The 13,443-nt window shown below is 37.8% G+C and overlaps 1 pseudogene across 1 annotated transcript; it reads left to right on the top strand.

Moving 5' to 3' along the window:
* Positions 1-222: 222 nt before the first annotated feature.
* On the top strand, positions 223-4,388 carry LOC143846310 (putative L-type lectin-domain containing receptor kinase S.5; annotated as a pseudogene). The gene is made up of 3 exons (XR_013234743.1): positions 223-670; positions 1,140-1,814; positions 3,284-4,388. The product of XR_013234743.1 is annotated as a putative L-type lectin-domain containing receptor kinase S.5 (transcript).
* The last annotated feature ends 9,055 nt before the right edge of the window (positions 4,389-13,443 follow it).

Raw genomic sequence — 13,443 nt, 5'->3', positions numbered from 1 at the left:
AAGTTCACAACTCACATGTAGTGACAAAGGTCTCATCTCTCTCTCTCTCTCTCTCTAGACTGAATGACTGATACCTTCAAGACAAGCACATATCTCTCTCTCTCTAGACTGAATGACTGATACCTTCAGGACAAGCACGTAGTGACAAACTCGTAGTGATAAACAAACTCCCTCTCTCTCTGGTCCTCACTCCTCACCGTGCTCCTTGCACTTTTCCGAGATCATCCGATATGGGTTTGCCGGAAAAACTCCCGATCTTCCTCCTCTTGGCCGTCCTCCTCCTCAATTGGCTCTCCATTACCACAGCAAACCAACAACAATCCTCCTTTTCCATGAACTACAGATCATTCCAAAGAAGAGATTCCAGCACCATCACCACAAAAAATGACGCCTCCACTGTCGGAGATGCCCTCCAAATAACCCAAGACACAAGGAACCCGAGCTTCCACCTCTCCAACCAATCTCGCCACGGCATGTTATCCAAACCTTTCCGCCTCTGGAAGGACGACACACTAGCTTCCTTCTCCACCTCCTTCATCGTCAACGTATATCTCTCCTGTTTGTATTTTCACCCCAAGCGAAGGACTTGTTTTTGTCATCGCCCCAGATCTCCAAATCCCCACTGGAAGCCATGGACAGTGGCTCGGCCTAACCAACTCCACCACTGATGGTAATGTGAATCAACCAATTACTCGAAAAGCTTAAGCTGTTTGAGTTTGTAAATACCCGAAATTACCCCTCCCTTTGAAATTCGCCCCCTTTGTTTACCGAGGGTATTTTGGTCGTGGCATGGGAGCGTGACAGAGTTGGTGTTATTTAATCACTTATAGGAGTTTGTTGGCCATATACTTAATATCAAGTAGTTTATTGTGTTTTGAGCTCAAGACCTGCCGTAAGACAATGTCTCTGATACCATGTGAAAAAAAACCTACTATCCCAAAAGCTTAAGGCCCTGTTCGTTTGAGATTATGACAACTGATGGTGAGCCTCCAAACCGATTATTGGACTCAAATTACATTATTTATGAGTCCAATAATCGGTCTGGGGCTCATCATCTGGTTATCATAATCTCAAACAAACAGGGTCTAAGGCCTAAGCTGTTCGAGTTGTGTGTTATTTAATCATTTATACCTGAACAGGTAACTCATCTAACCGATTCATAGCTGCGGAGCTCGATACATTCAAACAAGATTTCAATCCAAACGACAATCATATCGGGCTTAACAAAAATAGTGTCAAATCCAATATCACTTACAATCTTTCCCACATCGGAATCGAGTACATGCCATGGACATATAACACAATCTGGGTGGATTACAACGGGAACACGATGGTGTTGGCCGTTTGCATAGCTCAAGAAGGGAAGCCCAAGCCCAACATCGCCAACATCAAAACAAGCATAGACTCGAAAGAAATCCTACCCCTGGATTCGTATTCCGGATTTTCTTGGTCTACGGGGGCAAGAACGTTCCAGCTCAACTCAGTGTTTTGTTGGAATCTGACGGTGGAGATTCTTCTGAGCGACCAAAATGGGCTTAAGATCATGTTACCGATCCTAATCTCGATAGTGGCAATGGTGATTATAGCTAGGAGAAGGGAGTTTTGGGGCTGTTTAAGGGGATTTTGCCCAAGGAGAATATCGAGGTGGTACGAGGGGTTTTTAGGCCTTGTTACAAGAGAGTTTTGACCGATGAGAATATGAAGGTCGCTGTGAAGAAATTTACTAGAGGGAATATAAAAGGGAAAAGATGATTTCTTATCAGAGCTCACAATCATCAATCGTCTCCGGCACAGAAATCTCGTCCGATAAGAAGGTTAGTGCAACTTCTCGTTTCTCTTCTTCCATTGCAGTCCTTTATTTTCATTTTTCTATTTTTTTTCATTTTAAAGATGTTTGATTTCTGTGTTACTTTGTTTTTTTTTTCTTTTTGCTTTTTTTTTTTGGAATTGATAGGTTTTAGTTACTCAGCAGGAAAAAAAAACAAAAAATAAAGAAACCAAGCAACAAGCAATCCATTTAAAACGAATGTTTTTTCATTGGGATTTCCATCGCAAAAAGACATTTCGCAGCGGGTGTCAGACCAGCCACCTCGTGAATGAAGACAACAGCTTTTGAGATGGTTGGTCTATGACATGCGACAGACCAACCACGAAATGCCTTTTGCGATGGACGCTAGCAATTCTCTTTTTCATTTAGTGATTTGTCTACACAATTATTGATTTATTTACTATAAGATTGAAACCAGAACGTACGAAGTCCATATTTTTGCAATTAGCCATGTAGGTTATTTGTTTAGGGAAATGATATCCCCCCCCCCTAAACGGATAAAATCACTCCCTCTAACGGTTTTTGTGAGAATAATTGAGGATAAATTCACCCCCTTTATCGTTTTGCTTTGGCTTTAAAACCTAACGGATAATGTTAAAGAGGGGAGCGTGAGAGAATTTATCCGTCAGAGCGGGGAAATATCAATCCCCTTTGTTTATTTATTGCATTATTATTGTTTTTATCAGATTTTAAGCTTACATGCTCTATATTGGAAAACCATGGTAATTTTATTTATTTACTTATTCTCGAGTAATCCAGCCACAGACTAATAAGCACTGTATGTAAAATGCAAATGAATATAGCAGAGAGCTTTAAATTTATATATAGTATGTCTTTATTTCTTTTTGTATCTCCATCATTATTTTTCGTCTAACATGAGGAAAAAATTGTTCCTTTTCCAATTCTGAAATAAATGAACCTCTTATTTTAAGAAACATGAGTTTATTTCCCATAGAAAAGAAATAGATAAAATTACCATTCAAAAAACTTTCATGGTTTTTATGTATTTAAGCTCGTGGATCGTCCGAGAAGACAAATCTCACAGGTTGGGTAATCGGGGCTGTCTAAATAATCTTCTAACTAGTAGGCCCATGAATTGAATGACTTGATCATGATGGCCCACAAATGGATGGATAGGATAGAAAGTCCGGATAAGGACAAACTTGGCCCACCTAATTGAACAGTCTGGATCAAGACATCTCATGTCCACTTCTTTGATGTGCTTGTTGAAAGCATCTCCAACTGGAAAAATGGATCCCTCGTGCTCAACCTCAATATATTAAAGACACCCACGTTTACCATGGGCTTGACATTTGGGTGCCACATCACAAAACTTAAAGACCCCATTTGTTTCTATCACTTCTAATAACTAAGCTTAGGGTCTAAACTTACTTGTTTCTATCACTTCTAATTACTATGCTTAGGGTCTAAACATACTTTAGTTTTGGCTTTCAGGATGGTGTCACAAGAATGAAATGCTGCTTTTGGTCTATGACTACTTGTCAAATGGCAGCCCAGACAAACACCTCCTTGGCCGGGCTCAGACCCTTACTTGGGCCCGTCGATACAACATAATCTCTGGGGTCGCCTCTGCCTTGCACTACCTCCATGCCCAATACAACAAAATGGTGGTGCACCGAGACGTGAAAGCCAGCAATATCATGCTCGACTCCGACTACAATGCTCGTCTAGGCGACTTCGGCCTCGAACGTGCTTTGGAGAACTCGGCAACTTCCTATGCTGAGCAGGGAGTGGCGGGCACCAGGGGGTACATCTCACCCGAATGCTTCCACAGTGGCAAGGCCTCGCGCAGGTCGGACGTGTACGGGTTTGGTGCTGTGGTGCTTGAGGTCGTGTGCGGGAAGCGTGCACTAGAGAACTACCATTTACTCGTTGATTCGGTGTGGACCCTCTACAGAGAGGGCCACATTGTAGAGGCTGTTGATGAGAGGTTAGCCACGGATTATGTGGCCGAAGATGTGGAGCGGCTATTGAAGCTGGGCTCGCATGTTCGCACCCAAGGCCTAGTGAGAGGCCCGAGATGGAAACAATCGTTCAGATCATCTTGAGATCGGTGGGCCCTCCTTCGGTCCCGACAATCAAGCCGTCTTTCGTTTGGCCGATGATGGGCCGTGTTAATGGTGATGACAGCTCGGGGTGGAGGGGGGAAAGTCTGTCTGATTCCGAAGAAGAAGATGATGCCCCTTGCCAATTAGATGATGTAATGGTCGAACTTTCCATCCCTTGCCAATTCTGATGTAGTGGTCGTAATTTCTGTCCCTTTTTAATTTGGGAAAAATACAGTTACACCCCCTGATGCAGGCGCATGATATGGAAAAGGGTATATCATATGGAAACGTGGAAAGAGTCATGCCAAATTCAAAGTTTCCAAAAGATCTAGGAAGCCAAAAATATATTTGAGATATGTTTCCTAATTATTCTCCTTTTCTCTAGTTAGCAATATATTGGTATTATAAGATTTTAGGATATCTTTAGTTAGTAAGTGTTTCTTAGATTAGTAACTCTTTTATTCTTTGGAATCTAAAGAGATCTTTTCCTATTTTTAGTAGGTAGTTTTAGAATGATTTTAGGGCTTTTGTTTGGTATTAAATAACGTATGTGATTTGGGGGAAAGGGACATTTTTTATTTTAAGAAATTGATATTTCACGTTTTGTGAAACAGATGCCGTGAGCCATCTTTTTCTCTTCATTTGTTATGGTTTTGTGAACACCATAGATCAAAGGTGAGAAATTAAATTTGAGTTTTGGTGTTGCAATTTCTTCTTTCTTCCGCTCGCATTAATTTGGTATCAAAGCTCTCATGGTTCCTTGCCGTTAGTCGTGAAGAAGCGATTACCATGGCTCGTGGACGTCATCAAGATCATCAAATCGATGAAGTTGAAGAACTAATTATGCAAATCCATCAACATACGAAACGCATAGCTCGTCTCGAAACTCGGAGAGGCTATAAAAATAGTCTCGTTTCGGAAGATATTAACCCTCTTTATCATCATGGTCCGCAGGGTGAGCCGGGTGAAAGGGAAATTCAGGATCGGACGGGTCCAAACCAAAGGTACATAAATTTGGTCGAAGAATTTGATGGGTCGGTTGAATCGAAAGTTTTAGTTGAACAACCATATTTAAATTTGGTTGAAGAATTTGAAGAGTTTGTCGAATCGAAGGTTGAACAACCGTGTTTTGTTGAACAACCGTATTTTGACGACTATAATGATGATGAGGATGACGTGATCACTCAGAATGATCGTGGCGAGGCGTTGGTTACTCGGTGTACTACAAGTGATCTCATCATTAGTAGTTGCGAAGATGTGGTGACAAAAGAGATGGTTGTTGAGTGCTACAAAACCATGTATGGCGGAGCAAAGGAAATTGAATTTGACAATAAATTAGATGAATTAATAGAGACTGAAAAGATAGGTGAGTGGAAATACATTCAACCATTTACATCGATCCATTTTTATTCGAGTCTATACTGAAGCCTAAGGATATTCATGAATTTGAGCATGTTCAAGATCAAGACATAGACTATGCGGCGGGAATTGAACCTCGAGATTTTCTTATGATAAAGATTCTTCGACACTACAAAACTGGAGGACGATTTTTTTTGAACCAGGGGAGTTTGATGCAGGCGCATGATATAGAAAATGGTATATCATATGGAAAAGTGGAAAGAGTCATGCCAAATTCAAAGTTTCCAAAAGATTTAGGAAATCAAAAATATATTTGAGATATGTTTCCTAATTATTCTCCTTTTCTCTAGTTAGCAATATATTGGTATTATAGGATTTTAGGATATCTTTAGTTAGTAAGTGTTTCATAAATTAGTAACTCTTTTATTTTTTGAAATCTAAAGAGATCTTTTCCTATTTTTAGTTGGTAGTTTTAGAATGATTTTAGGACTTTTGGTTGGTATTAAATAACGTATGTGATTTGGGGGAAAGGGACTTTTTTTATTTTAAGAAATTGATATTTCACGTTTTGTGAAACAGAGGCCGTGAGCTATCTTTTTCTCTTCATTTGTTATGGTTTTGTGAAAACCATAGATCAAAGGTGAGAAATTAAATTTGAGTTTTGGTGTTGCAATTTCTTCTTTCTTCCGCTCGCATTACCCTTTCAACTTTCTGACACATTCAACGATATCCCTATAGTTTGAAACACTACCAATGCTTATTAAGATCTCTGACTCAGCCCAGCTGCATATGAATTAATTCAGAATTGGAGGGCATCTACCTTATATTTTGAGTCATTCCGTCATTTTAAAGTGATGGACCGTCAACCGAGGGGGTTTACCTTATACAAATTGAAAAGTCAGGGGGTGTAGTTGATGAGTTTGAAACTGTAGGAATATTGTTGAATGTGGTTGAGGTGGTATATTTGTATTTTTCCCTTTTAATTTTTAGGTCAAGACAGCCAGCTCCACTGTATCTATGACTCTAGAGGGGCGGATGTACTTCACGTGGGAAGGATTCAACGAGCGTGATTACCATGTACACTGCTTCTGGCTGTCCCATGTAAGAAAAGGTGTGAATTTATCATTCCCCTTCTTTTATTCTCCACTTTCAAAATATGTCATTTGTCCTTAGTTTATTTGCTTTTATTAATTTACACATTATATGGTGGAATGCCTAATTTTAAGACTGGCAATGTCTTTCCTCTTGATATCCGTATGCATGGAAGCTCAAATAAGGATTCTCTTTCTCTGTGTTCTTTAGAGTGAGAGGAATCTGGTTGCAAAGTAGAAAAGTGTACTTTTCTCTTTGTATTCAATTTAGTGCACTTTTTTATAAATTTAGTGTAAAGTTAATACAGATTTTTCTTTTATCAAAGGTTCGTTTTTATGTCATTTTATTATCCTTTTTTTTATGCAGATCAAGATCTTCTATTGCCCAGTTTGTTTTAGATTTTGAGAATAGATTGCAAGTCCAAAACTGATTATTGGACTCAAAAACTTTCAGTCAGATGATCAGTTTTGAATTACTGTTGGTTCTCATGATCCAAAACAAACAAGGCCTAAATTTGAGTCCAATAATCGGTTTTGGCCTCGGAATTGGTTCTAAAATTCCAAACCAAACAGTACCTAGGATGTGTTTCAAAATGTAGACGGGCCAAAACATGGCCAGAGCAGATCCTAATGATCCTAATTGACTGGCGTGATGCAATTCACTACTCAGTTGACGCAGGCGAATACTCGGTTGACACTACCATAACTAAAGAGGGTTAAAGGTTGTAGAAAACCAAGGATCAAAGCAAGAAAGCTTTGATACTAGTTGTTGAAAACGAGATTAAAGCAAGAAGCAAAACTCACAAAACGAAGAAACAAAAGCCACAATAAAAGAGAGATATTTTATTTACAAATATAATCTGATACACTCTTCTCTGTTTCCTCAACACGTTTTATCATAGACTCTTTTTCTCTTTCACAAGTTGTTCAAGGTTTGGGTCTCCTCTTTATATATACAAAATCAAATAACACACCAAAACCAACTAGGACTCAGAAACTACTTTCTGGAGACAACCAATAGAAAAGTTATATTCTAAGACAACTTAAACTCCCACTCTAACTCAAAATATACATCTCCTCTTAATACTAACTATTTATCTTTTAACTAAAACTCAAACAATTCCCAACTCAACCGCAACTCTAATCACGCACGGTTCCTACTTTATCTAAACAAACTCCTCAACGTCCCACTCAAAGAAGACTCCAATAAAATTACTTTAATAACCACTAATTAAAATCCTATTCTAAATCAAAGACATCAACTAAGACACCGTACACGTCACGTGGGTTCCGCATCTCCCTGTGTGAGCCCACACCGCTCCACGTGCCACACCGTGTCGCGCCGGCCCATCCCTTCCGGCACTTGTGTAGAGTCGGCTATGACTCTCAAAACTTCCCCTCAGTGTTGACTCTCAACAAGTCACATCAAGCTCCTTTCGAAACTTCAACAACTTCTTGTAGTAGAGCCCTTTGTTAAATATGTCGGCAACTTGATCATTAGAACAAACTGGCATGAAAGAAATTTCTCCACGAAGCACCTTCTCTCTAACAAAGTGATGATGTACTTCCACGTGCTTCGTTCCGGCATGAAACAATGGATTTTCCGCAAGCTTGATCACACTATCATTATCACAATACCATACAATACCACTCTATAATCGATTTCTTGGTTAGGTCTTCCATCAACTGCATTAACCACACACTGTCTTGTGACGCCATAGCCGCAACATGATACTCTGCTTCAGTTGTGGATAGAGAAACCATCAGTTACCGTTCACCACCAGCTCAAAAGCTGCTATATCGTGTTAACAAAATTGTCAAATAGGGTCATGGAATCAGCACTCTCCTTCCAAAGTTGGAGAAATTATATGGTGTAAGGCCTTACACCGTATGAACTTCTTATATGCCAAAAATCATTCAGATAGGACAATTCTAATATTCAATTATATGTATTTTCATCGTTCAATGTAGACTTGCCTATATGTATACTTCTATTGTCCAAAAATGCATTTAATTGGATGTCACAATATTCCAATAGGTGTCATCTTTGGGCCACATGAAAGATCAATCATTAATTGAGCCTACAGCTGGATGGTCTGATCAAACAGAGGTGGGGCCTACTATTATGTGACAGTCGTAGTCTTTCCTGCCAATTAAAGCCTGAATGTAAGAGTAAATTACTAGGGCATTATTTATGCCCCTAGAAGTATTTCATGTAGAGGTCTAAATGGGCCGAGTTGGGTTGGATTTGCGTAAGTTTTAGCCATAGTTTTTGACCCATTAAAGTAAACAATGAATTTCTGAGCGATCTTGGCTGACCTTAGTCGAGTCTGAGCGAAAACCAATAATAATTAATGGATCGAACATTGGAAGTTTTCTTTCAATCGGAGGTTTTCAAAACTGGCAATGAGACGAACAACACGTCAATCCGACATCTTAATCAAAACCTTTAGGAAAAATATCATGAGAGTGTTGATTTCGACACGCGAGCCAACTTTCTACGATCATGGGCCCACCGGAGTAGGGATGCCACTCGGATGGAAAAATGTACGTATAAGCAGCCGATGTGGTAGGAATATAATCAACGTGTGAAATTCATACCTAGCAGCGGAAGAAGGAAGGGATGGGAAGAAGAGTACAAAAGGCAACAAAAATAGAGGTGCACACAAGGACTTCCCAAGACGTCACCCCAAGCACGCTTAACTTCAGAGTTCTAATGGGATCCAATGCATTTGAGCTATTATGATCTCACCCCGCATGCCTCTCCATTTTCAAAGTAATATAGATGTTTCATATGTGGATTCAATATGTAACGAAATTTCTTCACATGAAAGTGCAAAAAAACTCATATTAGATAACATCGGATCGACGATCGAAGCATACCCGGATGTCGCATGACCACTTTGAGGTCATTACATGATGCCTCGTCTCGAGTAGTCCCAAATTGATATAAGAATTACCTCAATCTGATGGCCAGATCAAAAGTTTTTTCAACACAAGTGGGCAAGTTCAATGTCGGAGAATCATCTTTTGACCTAATTCCAGACTTGCATCATTCCGTACAGTCATCAACTATGGCTTGTACGCCATAGGAGCTAAACAACCTCCCACTATTTTTTACCAGATTTGAAATCTCTGATCAAATTCCGGATATCCGATCTGGTAACACTAAAAAAAGGCACCCTTTGGTTTAGCATTCCTCATTCGGTTATTCAATATCTTTCAAAGATGGAGGAGAGACTATAATGCCAATTTAAAATTTTACCAGGATTTTTAAACAGGGAGATGGACTCAGCAATCACCTCTTTATTTGAAGGGATTTAAAGGCATTCAGCATGATAGAGCAGCCACCTCAGATTAATTAAATGAATAAGACAAAATCTGCTAAAAAATAACCTGTGTGGCTGCTCTCGCATGCAATAGAGTCAGCTGCGAAAGTCCCTAGTAAAGTTGAGGATTTCATCAAGTTCCTTCGAGAAATCTTTTTCAAAATCAATAGAGGGCAAAACCATAGAATAATAGTAATGATGGGTAGATTTGATATCATCCCTAGATCTTATATCGCACTTTATATCATCCACATTTAACATTAGGGGAGTGATAAATCGACTCCCAAATGTGATAAATCGACTCCCCATGTCTCTTTCTCTCTCCTCTGGGTTAGAGAGAGAAAGAGGAGAGAGATAGACACATGGGGAGTCGATTTATCACTGCCCTTAACATTAATGTCCAAATACATTTTGGATTTAGAGCACTAGGAAAACGGGAATCCGTTTTGGGAAAAAAAGGGCTCCATTCATTGGAACCACGTCCACTAAAACACAAAAGGAAGGGAGTTCAAATCCATATATAACTACAACCTAATGGAGGGGGATTCTACTGTGCTAAAAATCATGATAATAGGACAACCCTAAAATCCTTATACTATATATATATATATATATATATATATATATATATATATATATTACTATCCTTATACTATATATAAAGCGTGAATCATGGGTTAAGTTCTTCCACTCTTTTGCATTAATTCCTTCTATGTCCTGTACATCTTTGCATCAATTCCCCATGTATTTCCGTTTTTTTGTTGTGTGTTTTTGGTCATTTCCGCCTCTCCCATGCCACTGCAGATACTTCCACAAAAAAAAAGAAGGCCAACTGCACCTTTTGTAATGTTTCTTTGTTCGTATCTTGCCACCTGTTTGCAAACTATCTTGATTTACGATTTATGAGCAGCGATAAATTCACGCCCTTCTATTACAATATTCACCCCTTATTTTTCAAAATAAATTGTACAGCCCACACCATAGGATGATCCAACCCTTCCATTTGATGGGCCACAATGTAAATAGGTTGTGCTCCAAAAATCATTTTCATAGGAAGATCCTGGCCGTCCAATCTATAGAGGTTTGATTATATGGAGTTTTTCTATATCTCGGAGGGCTAGGATCATCCTATGGAAATGATTTTTGGGGCCACTTATTTTTCAAAATTGACTGTACAGCCCACACGATAAGATGATCCAACCCGTCCATTTGATGGGCACAATGTAAATAGGTAGTGCCCCAAAAATCATTTCTATAGGATGATCCAATCTATAGAGGTTTGATTATATGGAGTTTTTCTATATATCGGAGTGCTAGGATCATCCTATGGAAATGATTTTTGGGTCAAAACGTATTTACTTTGTGGCCCATCAAATGGATGGTTTGGATCATCCTATGGTGTGGGCTGTACAGTCTATTTTGAACAATAAGGGGTGAATATTGTAATAGAAGGGGGTGAATTTATCACCGCCCTTATTTATTGCTTCATTCACCTAAATCCTAATCTTTCAATTTGTGGATGTTTATATACATACAATCAATTTTCTTCTCTATTTATATACACAATGATTCTCAATGAATCAAATCCTAATCCAAAATCACAATCTTAATAAGGCCCTGTTTGTTTGAGATTATGACAGCCAATTGTAAGCACCAAACCAATTATTGGACTCAAAATAATTTTCAAATTCTACTCCAATAATTAGTTTCACACTCACAATCGGTTGTCACAACTCATAACCTCAAACGAACAGGGCCTAAGTGATTGGATTGTGACTAAAACTTAACTAGGTTCATCTATGATAAGAATTCAATTTTTTTTAATGAGTTATAAGAATTCAATTTGACAAACAAACAAAACGAAAAATAACATTTTCCGTCGACCGCAAATCTACTGTCTCTTCGACTCATCTCTTTTTTTCTTCCATTCCTTATCATTCGTAACAACTCCGCCCCTGTAAAGAGATAAGAGCAGACCCGGCCTTGCTTTTCAACTATTGCTACTTGCAGAAGATCAAGGCATTTCTCGGAAAAAAAATCCATCTTCTTTCCGTAAAACTCAACTTATAATTGTTTGATTCACTTTTTTGTTTCGATTGCTTTTCCCTTGATTAGTATAAAAGAGGCTGAAAATCATGTTTCTGATCTAATTTTTTTTTTATGCAGAGATTGCAAATCATGTCTCTGATCTGAGTTTTTCTTTGTACTAAGAAATTATCTTCAAAAGAGGGGAGAGTCCCTAATTTTCAAGAGAGGAAAGATCCCCAAATCGACTCTTTAATTGTATCCAAGTTATAGGAGTATTGATTTAATGGAGGAGAAATAATCTAAATTAAAGAGTGATCTGGTGCATAGCCATTGATTTTAGTGATTGATGTATTAACTGTCTATCAATTTTGATGCTGGAGCTATAATTAAGTTCCAAGCTAATAATGAACAACAAAATATGACAAAGAAAACGACTCTTTAATATGACAAACATTGAAAAAAAAGTATAATTGTATGCATGAAACTGTTAAAATATTTCTCGACGCCAAATTGTTGAAAGACAAATATGAAAGATGGTAATTTGTTTCAATATGTTATTTGATGATTACAGACATCCAATGCGAGAAATGAAATTTGTACTTTTTAGGTGCTAATAATGAGGAATATTTAAAAATGAGTGGTTTCTTTCAAAATCTCTCCTGTATTAGATGGTAATTCCACCATCAGTCGTTGTCATAAGCAAACTTAGTAGTCTTTGACCATTTTCATTTAGAAAGTGTTTTATCTTAACATCTTGTAGCTTTGATTACATTCACTTCGTGGGCTTCTAGAAACGTATGAAAGTAAAATAGATACTGGAATGCAAAGAAACACTTTTTGCAGTGCGAAAGTTGTTTTGGTGGCGAGAAACATGTCTATCCAATTAGAGAACACATCTAACGGTTCATTTGACTCAATCACAAAAGATAGAATTAGAGAGAAAGGTAATAAAGATAATTAGAGTAGGTTCACTCATTTTACTGATGCAAGCCATAATGTAATCCTAATCTGAATATCAATTGAACCTATTGCAAATGGGTTGATATTTTCGATTATGCAGAAAATCCTACTATTAGCTAAGAAATATGCATCCAACTCAAAAGTTACCTTTTTGTCCAGGATTCAATCTCCATATGAGATGAGATACAAATTTATTAAGAACTATCAAATCTTGATAAACGGGTGATTTAATTTGCTTGTCCTCGACGAATAAAAATTGCTATTGTTAGGCTATTTTTTTCTTTGAGGAGGGGTTGTCTTCCCTTTCTTCATATGTTGAATTTAAATTGGTGGCCATCTTGCTTTGCAGATGATAGAATTTATGATGTCATGATTGATGAGGAGGTTTTTGGACTTGTAGGGCCACACAGACGTAGCGCTAAAATCCTTTATGTGATGCTGGATTGGATGTTCAAAGAACAAATTAAGTTTTTTATTCCTTCAAAATATTGATTATTTTGCTTTTCCTTTTATTTTATTTTTGAATGGTGTAGATTTTCTTCTATAATATAATTTTTTGCTTAAATTAACAATTTATTTTTTTAACTTTTAAAGTACTTAAGTACATAATAAAAAAATATTTTATATATTATTCTAATTCTGTGATAATATTTTATTCCTTTGACAGAATAAAAGAACAATAATCTTTCAGTAGTAATATTTGCACTACCATGTTTTAATAATGAAACAAATTTAACTTGTATTTCCTTTTCAACGGGCTCTAAAATGCAATAACAGTT

Source organism: Tasmannia lanceolata, unplaced genomic scaffold, assembly GCF_043159265.1.
Source record: "Tasmannia lanceolata isolate RefF3 unplaced genomic scaffold, GAP_Taslan_0.1 ptg000015l, whole genome shotgun sequence".
In the NCBI taxonomy this organism is placed as follows: Eukaryota; Viridiplantae; Streptophyta; class Magnoliopsida; order Canellales; family Winteraceae; genus Tasmannia; species Tasmannia lanceolata.
The sequence above is the reverse complement of the archived record's forward strand: the minus strand, read 5'-3'. Positions and strand labels throughout refer to the sequence as shown.